Source organism: Xenopus laevis, chromosome 7S (assembly GCF_017654675.1).
Source record: "Xenopus laevis strain J_2021 chromosome 7S, Xenopus_laevis_v10.1, whole genome shotgun sequence".
Taxonomy (NCBI): domain Eukaryota; kingdom Metazoa; phylum Chordata; class Amphibia; order Anura; family Pipidae; genus Xenopus; species Xenopus laevis.
Genome location: NC_054384.1, coordinates 54,991,813 through 55,007,397, shown reverse-complemented (window position 1 = coordinate 55,007,397; position 15,585 = coordinate 54,991,813).

Below are 15,585 nucleotides of genomic sequence, written 5' to 3'. Positions count from 1 at the left end.
ACTATGGACCTGCCTAGCCAGTCCGTGAGTATAGTTTGTATAGTCACATTGGCCATCTTGCCCACCAACACTGCAACTCCTCTAGAGTGCAACTCATGATTTTTTCAATGCCAAAATACGGCTGCCTATTAGGTGGGTCTGCTGTAGGAGTACCAAATGAGGTTTGTATTTCTTTAAATACTGGAATACAAGGGCCTTTTTGATCTTGGAATCAAGGCCCAGGTATTCAAAGATTTAAAGACTCCATTGTTTCATTGAGGAAGTTATAGTAAGGGAGGGGTGTGGAGAGAGGGGTAGAAATTAACCAACCGTTTCCAATTTATTAATAACATTGTACAACAATACTTAAACATTTGAACAAAACAACCCACCTACCCTGTCTATCCTCCCAACTAGGTAGACCTGTTACCCTTAATTACCAACTTTGGGTGCGCTCAGCAGCCAAGAGATTTGAAAAGTTCTGCTTCCAGTCCAGATGTGAGTCTCCGCTACTCGTAACTGTGCAGGGAGTCCAAAGTGTAACCTGCTGCCTATTGTAGTGAAGTTTGGTTGTTACAGCACGGGTTTTAGGTACTGGTCATTATTCCGCCAAATCTTAGCATCTGGGAATGTTGCGTGGGGTTACCTGTGATCTGCCATCTAGACACGCAGTGGCTTCTTCCGGAGTGTTCAAAAACAGCATACCTGTTTTGCATGTCTCTAAATCGCAGTTTAACCACCATGAAAGTACTTCTTCTCTTTTGTAAAGCCGTGGAGTAGTCTGGAAAGAGCATGATTTTGGCTCCGCTGTGACGCAGTTCAGCCTTGTTCGATGTATCAGTCAGTATAGTGTCTATACCCGATAATTTAGCATGCGTAATAGAAAAGCACGGGGTGGGGCTCCAGGTCGTGGGCCCCTTCCTGGCACTCTATATGCCCTTTCAACTATGAAGTGCTGTGAGAGAGCATTTGCCCCAAATTGCTCCCGCAGCCATGTTTCAATAAATGTTACCAGATCATCCCCTACAGCGCGTTCGGGCAAACCAACTAATCGGATGTTATTCCGGCGCTGCCTATTTTCATAATCTTCAAGCAGCACTGCTTGGTGATTTACTTGCTGTTGCAGGTCTTGGAGCTGATCCGGAATCGGGCCTTGTGTGTCCTCAAGATTGGAGACTCTGCCCTCCATTTCCCACATTCGTTCGCGGATCGTTTGGACATCTGCCCGCAATAGTGAAAACTCTACCTTTAGCTCCTCTATTTGTGTAGACTGCGCCACTCAAGATGGCACAATTGCAGAGAGGAGTATTTGGATGCCCGGGTCAAGTTGCAGCATTTCTGGTAAGGTCGGATCCGCATCGCCATCTTCTTTAGCAGGCTGTGGCGGTGTTGCATTGGGCTTATCGCTTTTTTTTCCCATCGTTTTCTGCTTTGGCCCATACTTCCCCATCATAGGAGTGTTAGTGATGCCAGCAGAGTTAATGTAGATGCTGGTTATTAGAGCTTAGGATGTTTTCAGGGTGCAGTTATAGCGGAGCTCTGGGTTTGCACGTTTTACTCTGACACCATGCAGGACACGCCCCCCTTAATTAATACTTTTATCTATTTATTCCAGTATAATGAACATTTGAATAGATCTAAAGTCCAGGTGATCCAATATACTGTACAATAAATAACAATTTCTGCCCAATAATGAGAAATAGCTGTGATCATGTAAGTAATAAATAATTATGAAGATATGTTGTGGGGTAGCATACTTAAGGAAGATTGTAGATGATGAGGTTTATTATCAAGATAACTAAAATACACTAATGAAAATTAAAAGATTTGAAGAAGCCACCACAGAATTTAATTAATAATATGCATGTATGTATATCATAAAACTCTACTGGTCATCGTCTGATTTTACTGTATATTATTCCTTAAAAAAGTACAGAAGAATCATACTGAAGCAGGTGTTGATTCTGTCATTCGGCATAGTTAGAATGCAGGGAGGGTTGTCCTGGGAGTTAATTGACTGCTGAGCCATTCCTATTTTGATGGATGAGAGCTGTTTGAGATGCCCAACACAATAAACTACTTGCCTTGTTATTATTCACCCCATACTGCTACATGACCTGAGGAAGCCCATTGGGCAGCCAATGGTTTTGTTACATAGGTTGTTGAATTTTAGCCTGTACCTGCTGCCTGCAAATATATTTTCTTGCTTGTACAAGCCATCTGTCTAAATAACTGATTCTGTCAAGTTGCTGTTGGGTGCAGCAGATTTGAATCCATAAGAAAGAAATATAGCAGTTTTTTCAGGCCTTCAAACACATGTGTGCTCCAATAACCTGGATCAACACCGCCCACGAAAAACTTGAAAATATGAGCACATATAAAAATGTTGATTGGAGTTATGAAATGCATGTATGCGATGGCAGAAAGTAATGTGTCTCTTTAAGGGGTAGAGGTCCTTAAGTAAACTAAAATGTTATCCTATGCCTAAGCTTCTACAGTGCAGTGGGATCAGGAATTAAGGAATCAGCTGTATGCAGAAAATTCAGCAGATGAGGTAAATAACTTAGTGGTTAAAAAAGTCCTCATATCAGCTTACCCCTGGTGAACTTTCTCTGTTAAGTAAAGGGCTGGTTTATGAACATATCTATGAAAAGGGTTTTCTAGACTGGGACACTGATTCCAATAAGTTTGTTTGTGCCATAAAATTAAAAATGTGTCTAGCAAAAGAGATTGTGCAAGCTAACATTGGCACTTGTTAACATTGGCACTTGCTAATTAAAATGGCAGATAAAGGAGGGGCTATTGTGGTAATGGACAAACATGCATATGTATCAGAAGTCATGAATCAATTACAGGTAACAGATCATTATGAGAAGATTGACCACAATCCATTATGGGAGGTAAAAAAACTGGTTGACCAGGTTGTCTTAGAAGCAGAATCAAGTGGGGTAATCACTAAAGAAGTAAAATATTTTCTCTTGGTGGATCACCCGGTGACCGCAGTAATATATTTTCTGCTAAAAATCCACAAAAAAACCCCAGGCAGACCAATCATGGCCAGTATGGGATCCATCTTGGAACCATTAGCATCATCAGTATGTGCAAATCTTGGTACTTGCTTAAAATGTATAACAAAACTCCTTAATATATTGTATTGCCATTCAAAGCTTAAACATATCTATACGCCAGGAAGAGGGAACACAGTACATTGAAGAATCATTACTATACTATACAACCTTATCACATGCTACAGTATACTTTTTACTTGATTGTTTACAATTGGTATTAAGCACCAGTTTGGTGAGTATTACTGGCTAAAGCAAGGCACATCGATGGGAGCTGCTGTTGCACCCTCGTTTGCTAATATAGTGGTACACAAACTGGAAAGTTGGAAACTGGAAAAAGAATATTTTCTAAATAACAAAACATAATGCCAAAATATAAAAGCATACTTCAGGTTTGTGGGTGGCATTCTGGTAGTGTAGTCAGGTACTAAAGAAATGTTTCATGAAAAGTTAGAGGAAGCTAACAATAGCCATTAGAGTATTAAGTTTACATATGAGTACATATGGCAACTTTATTAATTTCCTGGATGTAACTGTAGCAATTAGAAATGGGAAGTTGATAACTAACTTCCAAGAGCAGATAGCTTCTATAACCCTAAGGTCCAAAAAGGCATACCCAAGGAACAGTTCCTCAGAATCAGGAGACTGACAAGTGAAAATAAGGGTTACAAAGAAACAGCCACAGACCTACAGATGAAGCCAATTTGGTTTGTGTGTTTGACACAGAACAACTAAACCCATATATCCCACTTATCCCATTTAACACAGAAAATTGCTTCACAGCATCCCATCTAATTAAAGCGTTCACTATTGTGAACAATTTGGTATGCTAACGAAAAGGTTAAATGCATTAAATGAGTTAAGATGACTTTAGATAACACCGTTTCTTCAAATAATCCAGAGTCATGATACATTTAACACAAAAATCCAAGTGGCTTCATCTGTAATTGAAAGGTTTGCACAAAAAGCGTATAATGATAGAGATATGCAATTAATCACAATGCCAGTTGAGCAAATACCTATAGATTGCTTATTATAGAACAAAGTCATCAAAAAGATAAGTATTTATATACCATTTGTTTATACATTTGATCACAGAAGTAATAAAATTGAGCGTGGGTTCAAGAAATACTGGCCCACACTGCAAAATGATATAACGCATGGATAGCTATTCAAAGAAAAACCCCTTTTTTCCTAAAAAAAAAGGTAGGTCACTGAAAGATAATCTCTGTAGTTCTGACTTTAAATCCAAGAAAAAACATCTAGGTTTTTAAGTAAACCAAAAGCTTTTCCTTGCCTGAACTGTGGGCTATATAATTCCATTATAAAAGGAAATCAAGTGAGTCACCCCTTTAAGGGTTTTGATATCCCTGTAAAAATGTATCAAGTCCAGCAAATAGTGAAGTAGTGGGAGCACTTAGCGGGTCACATGCTTCTGTGTGCTGCACGTCCAACCGCTATCCCACACGGTAAATCCAAGGCAGAGTTTGTGTAGAAAAAAACGGAGCACCATAGAGCCAGAATAAAGAATTAAAAGTATTAAAAAATTATTGTAAATCCATTAAAAATCACAGCAGCATATCTCCCAAGGGGGCTGCCCACTTAACGCGTTTCGTGGCTCATTACACTTACACATGTGCCAACTGAAGAATAATATGCAATAGTGCCTAATGACACTGGGGAACCCTGGAATTACTGCCACACTGGACATAATGTAGTTCATGGGTTTTCTACAGTGGGTTGAATGAATAGACCAAGCTAACGTGAGCTTAGCAAATAATTTGCTAAAGCTGAATTGTTGTGACAGACATGATGGACATTTTCTAGTGATTTTCTAGATTCTAGTGAAATTATGTGTAATTCTCAAAAATGGACATGGATGATGGCATGTATTTCAGTGCACAATTTCGGCAGATGCAACTCTGTACATATTGTAGATGTAATGATGTTGGAATTCAGGGAAAATTCTCTACTGTGAGAACTACAGTACACTGTGTCTGACCAGTAAATTAGCTTTTATATTTTTTCAGGACATTCTAAACATGACAGAATTACATTGTATTAAGCAACATTGTTGCGGTGACTCTAATTTATTAAAATTCCAGTTAGTGTTTTTCTCAATTCATGAAAATAACAGTTAAAAAATATGAATACGAATACACATATTCAAAACCTTCAGAAAAAAAGTGAAAAAAATTCATAAGTTGTCCTCCAAATATATAAAATATTATATTTCATTTTTCATATTTCATTTAGAGAACTATAATGTAATAAACACAACTGATTTTGAATAACCAGAGTGAACCAATACCAAGTAAATAGAGTGCACAAATACCAAATATGTATAATTACCCACCGGCTAACAAAAACAGGCATTTTCTAGGCATTCTAAATGGAATGCAGAGAAATCAAAACAGTGCATACAATTGTTATGGATTGCAGCCCATAGTAGTGTTGAAACATCATAAATTTGAATCCCATAGGTATTCACAATACTTTGATACCACATCTGCATATGATTTCCCATGTGTGGATGTAGGTGACCCAAAATATCAGTGGAGCCTAAAAAGTTTTAACCCCTGCAAGAAAACACAACACAACAGAGTACTAAATCAAAGGCAAATTTGAATCTAGGCAGTAACCTAAAGACAAAACTTTACAAACGTGCATGCAGTAACCGAATAAAATAAATAGTAAATTAAATGTTTAATTAACTTTTTTATCCTGTGCAAAAGTATTCTTAATATGTCAGAGATCCTGAAGAATGCATAAATATGAGATTTTGCACAAAGCATATACTTTACAAATTGTTGTAACACAATTTGCACAATTATATTGACAAGTATCTATATATTTAGTATATTTTCTCCAAGTAGTGGTCAGGTGCAAAGACAAAATGTGCTAAATATGAACTTCACTTTTTCCTGAGACAGAAACTAGCCGACAAAAAAGAAGCTTTTACAAAAATGATATATTTTAACTGTGATTTTATACATAGTGGCAATAAGTGTATTGAGTGCCTGAAACAATAATTATACTGATTTGTATATTTTATACATGTCTAACACCTGTATTTTCTTCTATCTTACACCAATCTATCAAAACTGGCATATCCTATTGAAGTCAATTAGACAAATTCAAAATGTAAAAAAAGAACTGAAAAATCAATGTAAAAAGCAACAAAAATCAATTACGTGTGTCGTTTGTGCAGTTTTATGTTAACACCTATTTTAACACCAGAATTTTACACTTGGCTGCACATGTACATAAAATCATTATACAACTCTAAAAATACACAGGATTTTACACAGTGAACATTGGGATGAAAGTCGTTAGGTTTGCTGTTATTCAATGATGTGTTTTTATACAGATTAATACATGTGTTTCTAAGGTAACCTCACAATGTCATGTATAGAGGACAGAAAATTCTGAAGCCATGCACACATATCTAGCAAAAAGCAAATCTTTGCAAATTTTTCTACAAAATATCCAACAACTCAGAATTTGTAGTTTACCATTTTTTTTACCATTACTGTCGCCCACTGCCTCTTTAATAATAAAATGATACCAAATATTGAAAGGGTACCACATTGTCATAAATATATATTCAAACAGGACTTTTTGATGATTTCAGAATAGGCAAATAGTTGTCATTAAATATGCCATTAAATATTACTTCACTGTATGTTGTATGGAAAAAGTCAGAGTGACTTGTTGACTTCAACAAGTAAACATTTTGTATAAAACAAAGTTGCTGTGAAAAAAACTTTAGCTTTAATGTATTTTGTGCAAAAAAAGTGACTGCAAAAAAAATCCCATTAAATTCAATGCATTTGAGTTAATGGTTTTAAAACAGGAGTCTACTAGGGATGGGCGAATTTTTTCACCTTGTTTCGCTGCGGAAATGACGCCCATAGACTTGTATGGCGTCGTGCGACGAAAAAAAGACGCGCAACAAAATATCAAAATATGAGAAGATATATATGACTCCCTCCTGTATAGCTTAATTCTTGAGCAGGACCACTATTCGGAAGCTTCAGAACATTGCACATACATTGATGAAAGAACAGGGGACATTTTACTGAGCTTGTTCCTAGCCTAATATGCCCAGTACACTATATTAGTCTGTGCCTATAACGGAGTACAAAAAGGGAGGGACTATCTACTGCTTCCTTCCATTGGTCATCTGATATAAATCCAACATCATCCACCCAGAAATCTTTTGTGTGTTAGCCAAACAATATGCCATCTATAAAATATTTTTGCTGTGAATCTGGATATGAATATTTCTATCTTCCTCCATGACTCATTCCACCAGAGATTTAAACCAAACCCATTTGCATGTAAACAAAGCAATGTTGGTTAAAACATTCATATACCTGATACATTTTCCCTTCCTTCATTTTCCCTTTCACATTTAGAATAAATTGTCCTTGGCTTAAAGAGAAGAGCAATTTTGAAACACCAAATAAAGGGTATTAACCTTACACACCACCTAAGCATAAGGATGGGTTCATAAATATCTGTATACAAATAATCCTGCCTTTTCTCTGTGTTTTCATTTTCCTTAAAAGCGTTTTTATTTCCCCTGTATTAGAAGCCCATCAAAACAGATGCTAAAGAATATGAAGTGAAAGACAGGTTATTGAGGGGTCAAGGCACATAATACAAGTAAGACTACAGTTTGTTGTTCAAAACATTTATCAGTACAAAGACACATGAACAAATACAGAATGCATAAATGAACAGAAAATAGTGGAATATAGTAATGTATGGCTAGAGACAAATCCACAGTGTATCATAATACTGGATAGGGTCGATAACATTGAATCATTTCTCTTGATTTTCTCAGTTCCTTGTGTTTTTACAAAGAACATTTATTTATAAAGAGGATAGTTATGGGTAAAAAAATTAGGAGGAATGGAAACAGTCTAAATTGCTGTGATTTTGTTTGGCAACACTATAATGTATGATAATGCAGCTAAGCAGCACTGCTAATTGTTGGAAGAGAGATTGCTATAGAGCATGTTACTTAATGCAGGGACGGTCTATTGCTGCTTAGCAATGTGATGTGTGTGACCTGTAACCCTGTGTGAAAGTCTCCGTTCTGTTCCTGTGTGTGTTCCTGTTGAATACTTGTTATGCTGAAGTGTTTATGTGGAGTATAAAGCAACCAAGTTACTGTTAACTAAGAGGAGCAGGTCAAACGGGGGCAGCATCGCTAGTGCATTGAGTGCAATTGCGCTCTTTGCACTAGCGTAGCCAAATTTCCGGGTTAAACCAGGAAATTTGGCTCTTAAAGTTACAAGATGCAGCTTTTTGCTGCCCCTTGTAACTGGCTGCTCGCTGCGCCTTAGGCAAGGTTAGGCAGGAGCGGCCTTGAAAACAGTACTTGACATAAAAACAGCCAGACAGGCTTACAAATGGCATATGCTCTGGAAAAAAAAGTAAGATTTAAAGCTAGGATTAATGATTAGTGGAGCTGCTTAAATCGGCTGCATTTTCGAATGAAAATAGGAAAAGGCCCCTCAGGCATTATTATAATCGGAGATCAGATTAGTGTCAACACGTGAAGAGGGTCGGCCTTCCCCCATAGCAAAATATGACAACAGAGGTGATTGTATGTAGAATAGTTGATTTCCTCGATCAGGAATCGGTTTAAAAAACATTACTCTATAATCTGAAACCATAGCGTAGAATTATATGATATATATGTTGGCCAATATTTAAATATCAGTTTGGAATGTGTGATGTCTTCAATGCCTTGGACAGCTGTATTATGAACCTTCTGTATGCAATGCATTGGACAGAACCCAATACCTTTGTTATCTTAGAACTCACATTCATTGGGTAGCACAGTAATACACAATAGGCCAGGTTTTTTACATAAAATCCTTACTTTAAATAGCTTCTTAGCACTACTTTGATGCAGACAGATGGATCATATATTGGGCAGTTTCCCTTGATGCTTAATTGCTGGATGAAAAGCATATCTCTGTAGCCATGACCAAAAAATGTGCCATTTATTAGACAAAAAATAAAACAGTGTCACTATGTCCTGAAATTGGAATTGTGGTGTATTTCAGTCTTTTTACTTGTGTTTCATCTCCATTACACTTTATTACCATGTATTTATAAAGCTCCATGCGGTACAGTAGAAGGGTGTATAATCAAACAGATAAATCACATAGATATATATTAGCCTGAAGATCATGTTAATAATGCCCTTCATTTACATATAATTCTAATGACTGTCCCTCCTGATAATCAATGAGAGAAAGGCAGTATAGGACTATGGATATGAAAATATTTTAAGACCAGCTCTCTGTACTGGAGGACAAATTTGGTACAGGTAGGTATTATTTTATAGGCCTTAGCATATAGCCTAAAAAAACAAAATAGCAAATAGTTTATTTGCAAAGAACATATGCACTTTTGCCGCAATACATTTCTATTTCATATGAAATGTAATATTGTTCATTATTTAGGGTTAGTGCAAAAAACGAAGCACCGAGGAAGCTAGTATAAAAAGGTAAAAAGTCGAAATTTATTTATTGAACATTAAAAATGACAAATTAAAGCAGCATGCCTCAGGTCTAGGCTGCCCACTTAACGTGTTTCGTGGCATCCAAGCATCCAAGCTGTGGCAGCCTACCTCCACCATCCTTAAATGTGTGCAGCCCCACTCATAAAACCCATTTACCCTATAAGGTGAAACCATATTGTAATCCCACACATAGGTGATAAAACAAAACCAGTATCTTAGATTATAAGAAATATTAGGTTTATTTAAAGATTTCTACAACATATGAAATACTAGATTTACAGAAAATATAAAAAAAAAAGTAAAATGCTTGTCATATTTTGCGACAGATGAAATATCTTCCTCTGATTTCAGGTAAAGTTGCTGTGCCGTGTTAGCCAGTAAAAATGTTACAGGGCAACCCTTTTGAAATAAAAAAAAAGTGGTATAAAGGTGATACCTTTATTGGCTAACTAATATAATCATAGCAAGCTTTCAGAACATTTTAGTTCCTTTTTCAAGTGGTAATCACATTTATACCACTTTTGTTATTTTTTTTTATTTCAAAAGGGTTGCCCTGTAACATTCCTCTGATTTCTAAACACTGTGGAAACAAGATTCAAATATTTCCCCTGGCTTCTAGATGGTAATCCGAAACACATGTAAACAGTGGGATCAAGAAATTGCTAGCACTTAGCCTTCTAAAGCTGCTTTACAGAAGCCCTAAGTGCTGCTATCTCCCCAGCTTAGTCTTTAATACTTAAAAACTATTTCGAAAATGTTGGGCACATCAGCAGTTTGTTTGTAGAAGGAAGCATTTTATTAAGAATCAGACATAACTTCATTATTCACTCTGTTTATACAGAATGTTTTTAGAAGGGGCTAAAAATTAAATGAATAAATATTACAAACTAACTTACAAATTTGACACACCAGATTATACTGTAAAACACTGTGGAAATGGGAAGTATCACAAGTAGCTCCAAACCTGTGATCATTATTGGCAATGACATGCTTGTCAATCAAGGGTTACAATGCAAAGTAAATATTTATTGCTTTACATGAGTTTCCCACTCCAGGCTCTAATCTGTCCTCTAAATTGCCTGCCAGTCAGTGGCATAACAATAATACAACAGGGGGACCTAGACCATGGGGTCTGCTGAAGTATAATCTCCCTGTACACTGTTAGATATTTGCTGGCTGTCGCAAGTAATCGAGTGGCGGGGGAGGCTTTCTGATGAGGGTTCAAGAGGAGAACAGGGTAGCATGAATGCGTGTGGCTAAGCAGAATTCCCTGAAGATTTTTTTGTCAGGGGGGCCAGGTTATTCTGTAGTTATGCTACTCCTACCAGTGCTGCACCCTGCACCTCAAGCAAGATTTTTCTAAATGTCAGGAAGTAAAGCCCCTCCCAGGATCTCTGACTGCATATCAATAAATTTTTTATGTTGCCCAAAAGAAACAAATACACATAATCCTAAATACAACATATAAAACTCATTTATAAACTTTGCGCTGTGCAGAATGATTTGCACAGTGAAAATATTTGCCCTGCACATGTTTATATCTAAAAGTTGGACGTTATCGGTGCATTTAGGGGCAGATTTATCAAGGGTCGAAGTGAAAATTAGAATTTCCCATTTAAAAATTCTAATTTTCAAGTTTATTTTAGTGTAATTCGACCAGGGAATAGTTAAAATAAGATTGGAAAAAAAAATTTGAATTTCGAAATGTATCATGTACTGGCCCTTTAAGAATTTTGAATGTGACTATTTTGAATGCGACTATTCGCCACCTTAAAACTGCCAAATTGCTGTTTTAGCCCATGGGGAAGTCCTGGAATCAATTTGGAGTTGTTTGGAGACATCCTGAAAACCGAGGGTTTTTTGTGAGAAAACTTAAATTGAATTGCAGGTCGATTCCATTCACCCAAATTTAAAAATTAGATTTTATTTGAAATATTGCTTCATTGGAGTCCATGGGTGTTTTTGCAAACTCCCATGAACTGGAAATTCAACCCTTGATAAATTTGCCCCTTTAATGTGCAAACATAATTGTGATTTTTTTTTCCACACTGCAATTGTTCTTAAGAGCTTTTTAAGTAAATTTTATTTATGAGAACACTCTGCTTTGCACTACACAAAAACTTGCACTACACGAAAACTTTGAAAGAATATAACAGTTTTCTCAATACAGTTGCAAAATTACTATCATTCACAATGACTGCACACAGTGGTCACGCTCACGCAAAGACCCATGTCATTTGGGAATATTTGTGCGGCATTTGAAAGGACGGACACAGCTGTGCAATATTTAAGCATTTAGAGGAGACTATGCCCAAAACAACCATATGTGAATAAATATACGCTGAGCAATGTTTTTAAATAACTTGTAATCTAAGGTACAGTTACAGTTAAAAAGGATATTTGCTAACAAGCCATGTTGTCCATGAGTGTGTCTCTAGAAATGAATCAAACCTTGTCTGTAAACATGTGCATTGGCTGGCTAAAATTACAAGTAAAAATGATGTTGGCAGTGAGTCAGCTCCATATACTGTATACACAAACACACACACATATGTGTGTTTAGTTTTATGGACAAGAATAATTCGAGAATATTGATTTCTGCCACAAATACATAGTAAATGATTTAATGGCATTGATTAATAATCTCCTGTGCTGGAATTTACATGTGTATATTGGTTTGGTATTTTGCAATGTGGTCATAAGCCTTAGTCATTTTTGTAAATGCAGGTGGTGGTGTCTATTTTACATACTTTCATATTAATACATATGTTCCAGATACATGTTAATTTGTTATAAAAGAAATGATAATGATGAATGAGTCTTATTTTGAGGCTTTCTGAGACAAACAACATTCAAAAGAAATGCAAGGCAATGCAGCAGCAACACATGCAGTGTGATACATCTTAATTTGTGTCATACTAATGCAAGATTAGATTTATAACCTGCATTTAAATGTTTACACAACGGGGGTGTGACTTAAATTCTAGAGAAGAATAAAGGTCTTGAAAAGTAAAGTACACAGATAAATAACTAGAGAGTCTTCCGTTGCTGTAGATCTACAACACCCAGCAGTCATTTGTAATAATTTATATCTAAGTCTTGGCTGACCTTGGCTCTATATTTCATTAAGGACTATCATATCATTTAAAGAACACTAAGTTGCAATACTACTCACTTTAAATTCAGTCGTTTACATGTGGCACAGCAACTAGTAATATGGGGAGCTCAAACTGCTACAATCTGCTCCCACCGAATGTATAATAGCTCATAGAATAAACTTGCCTGATCTTTATTGTCAAGGAGCCGGGAGGTCCCTCCAGGGAGGTAGTCGGGATCGAGGAGGAAGCCCTCTTGAGGGAGCAAGGTCGCGGTGTCCAAAGGGTTAATCAAAAGAGTAGTCGGGATCCAGGCAAGAGTTCAAAGGCAGGCAGAATATTAGCAAAGTCCAAAAGTCCAGGCAAGAGGTCAGCAACAAACAGGAACAAGAAAGTCTTCAGCAAGGCAGACTGGAAACCCAGGAAACTTCACAGGAATGAATCCTATACTTGGGCGCCATTCTGGCGTCTTGGTAAGGCTTTTATATTTGAATTTGGCGCCATTCTGATGTCATCGGCGTCCTTGCATTGACGTCATCGCGCCAGCGCCGCTACCCACGTGGCGGCCATGGGCGCCGCCATTTTGGGAGCGACGCCGGCAGGGAAGGACGCGCCGCCCGGAGCTCCTGGACCTGCTCCGGGCGGCGATCATGACATTTATGCACTTATACAGATATGGGACCTGTTATCCAGAATGCTCAGGACATGTGACTTTCTGGATAACATCTTTCCGTAATTTGGATCTTCATACCATAAGTCTACTAGAAAATCATGTAAACCCAATAGGCTTCCAATAAGGATTAATTCTATTTTAGTATGGATCATGTAAAAGGTGCTGTTTAGTATTACAGAGAAAAAGCAAATCATTTAAAATATTGTATTATTTGGATAAAATTGAGATTGATGGGAGATGTCCTTTCGGTAATTTGGAGCTTTCTTATAAACTGGTTTCCAGATAAATGATCCTATGCCTTGTTTTTCTTCTCTTCCTGGACCCCTCACAGTTATATGATACATGCACATGTAGTTCTATATACAGTAGAATTTTGGGAAATAAAACATTCATTTTCAGATTTTTTACCATTATTTTCATTTTGTTTTCAAGTAAAAAAAAAAGGTGCAGTATCATATTCATCAGTTTTTGAACAGAGTGATTACACATTTACTACTTTTCTGGTCTGACCTTCATGATCTAAGGCAAGATCAAGCATTCATATCTGTTCTAAGTAGTGTCCCATTTCACTTCATCTGACAATTTTCCAAAATTCACAAATCCATGACATTCGTATAATGCAGGGAAGGCAATGGGTGTTTTTTTTAATGTGATTTTTTTTGGCACAGAAAATACTGTCGTCAATGGACATTTTGTCCCTTTGTTTTTTTGCATAAATTTTCATGGTAGAAATCGGAATATTTTGTTGAGAATCCATGTCTGGCAAAATGTTGGCTCATCACCAGTATAGTAGTATAAGTTAGTGTATGCAAACTACCTTTGTCTTTCAAGTAATACTAATTTCATAGCTTGCGTGTTATCTTAATACCAAGCAATATTAAACTGAATATCAACTGATTCCATGTTGTCTCATTTATGAGTACACTACAAAGTTACCCAAAAGTCATTTACAATTGCTAACCTTTTGATCTCATAGTACCACATATCTCCATTGACTAGAGTATTCATTAATTGTTTACTTGCTGATATTTGCTGTTTTTTATTCTAGGAATAGAAGACTAAAAGCAGCAACATGGGCACATTCCATTTGCATTTGTTATGAACTGCTACTGATCCAACATTAAAAGCACAAAGATCATTAACAGCTCTATTTGTTTTCCATCCACAAGAGATTCTATCTGTCACTAAGGCTCAGGAGGGTATTGATGTTTTTGACAAAGACTGATCCTCTGTGCAGTCTTACAATATTCCTCAGGCATGTGACAGGAGCCACAATTGTGTTTTTGCTGCAGAGAAAATGTGCAGAACAGAAACTATTCCACTAGCCCAATGTAATACATATGGGTACATTGTCACGTACAGTAATAACCAAGATCATTTTTAACTTCAAGAGTGACAGACTGTAGAACTGAAAAGACAATCCACGGTATATGTCAGAAACTAATAGGAATGTTTTGTCTTTATTACAACACAACACACACTTAAATCCGATTTAAGTTCTTTTTGGATTACTAAAGAAATAAAATACTTTTCCACAATGGTCATTAAAAGGAAAAGAATTTTGTTTATATCACTTTTCATGCTGATGTCTTTTTTATTTTATTTGTTTTCTCCAACACAATATTTTTGCTCATCTTTTTTTTTAAACTTCTTTTTTTGTCTCGTTCTTCATTATTCTCCTCTGCTCCACTTGTCAGTACTTCTCTTGACCTTCTTTTGATCATCACCTACCTGTACATTATGTACCCTGTATTGTAAAATATGAGGTTATTAGAAGTTGTAGGAATTCCATGACCTGTACAAAAGTACTCTGCATTTGGCCTTGTGCTTTTATATTTTCCCGGAACAGTTTGGTGACTTATACTATGCTTATATTTTACAACAGGGCATATAGTATTTCATTTATAATATATATCATACTATTACATTGTTAATTTAGGGTAGAAATAAAGCAACTCTGCATAATGTTATATATAATTACATGTGATCCCCCAGTATCACTAAAGCATTAGAAAAGGAAATAAAAAAAAAACAACTGGTCCTCTCTCTAAATATATATACAGTACATGCAATATTTGTACACTATATTCACGTTCTATTCCTGTTCTCATTTCCTACTGTTCCAAACAAGCGGTCAGCATTGAACAATAAAAAGGTTGTCATTTAATAGCAATTGGTACAGTATCTGTCCATTTGACCTGCTGGCCAATCATTCAGATTCAGTAC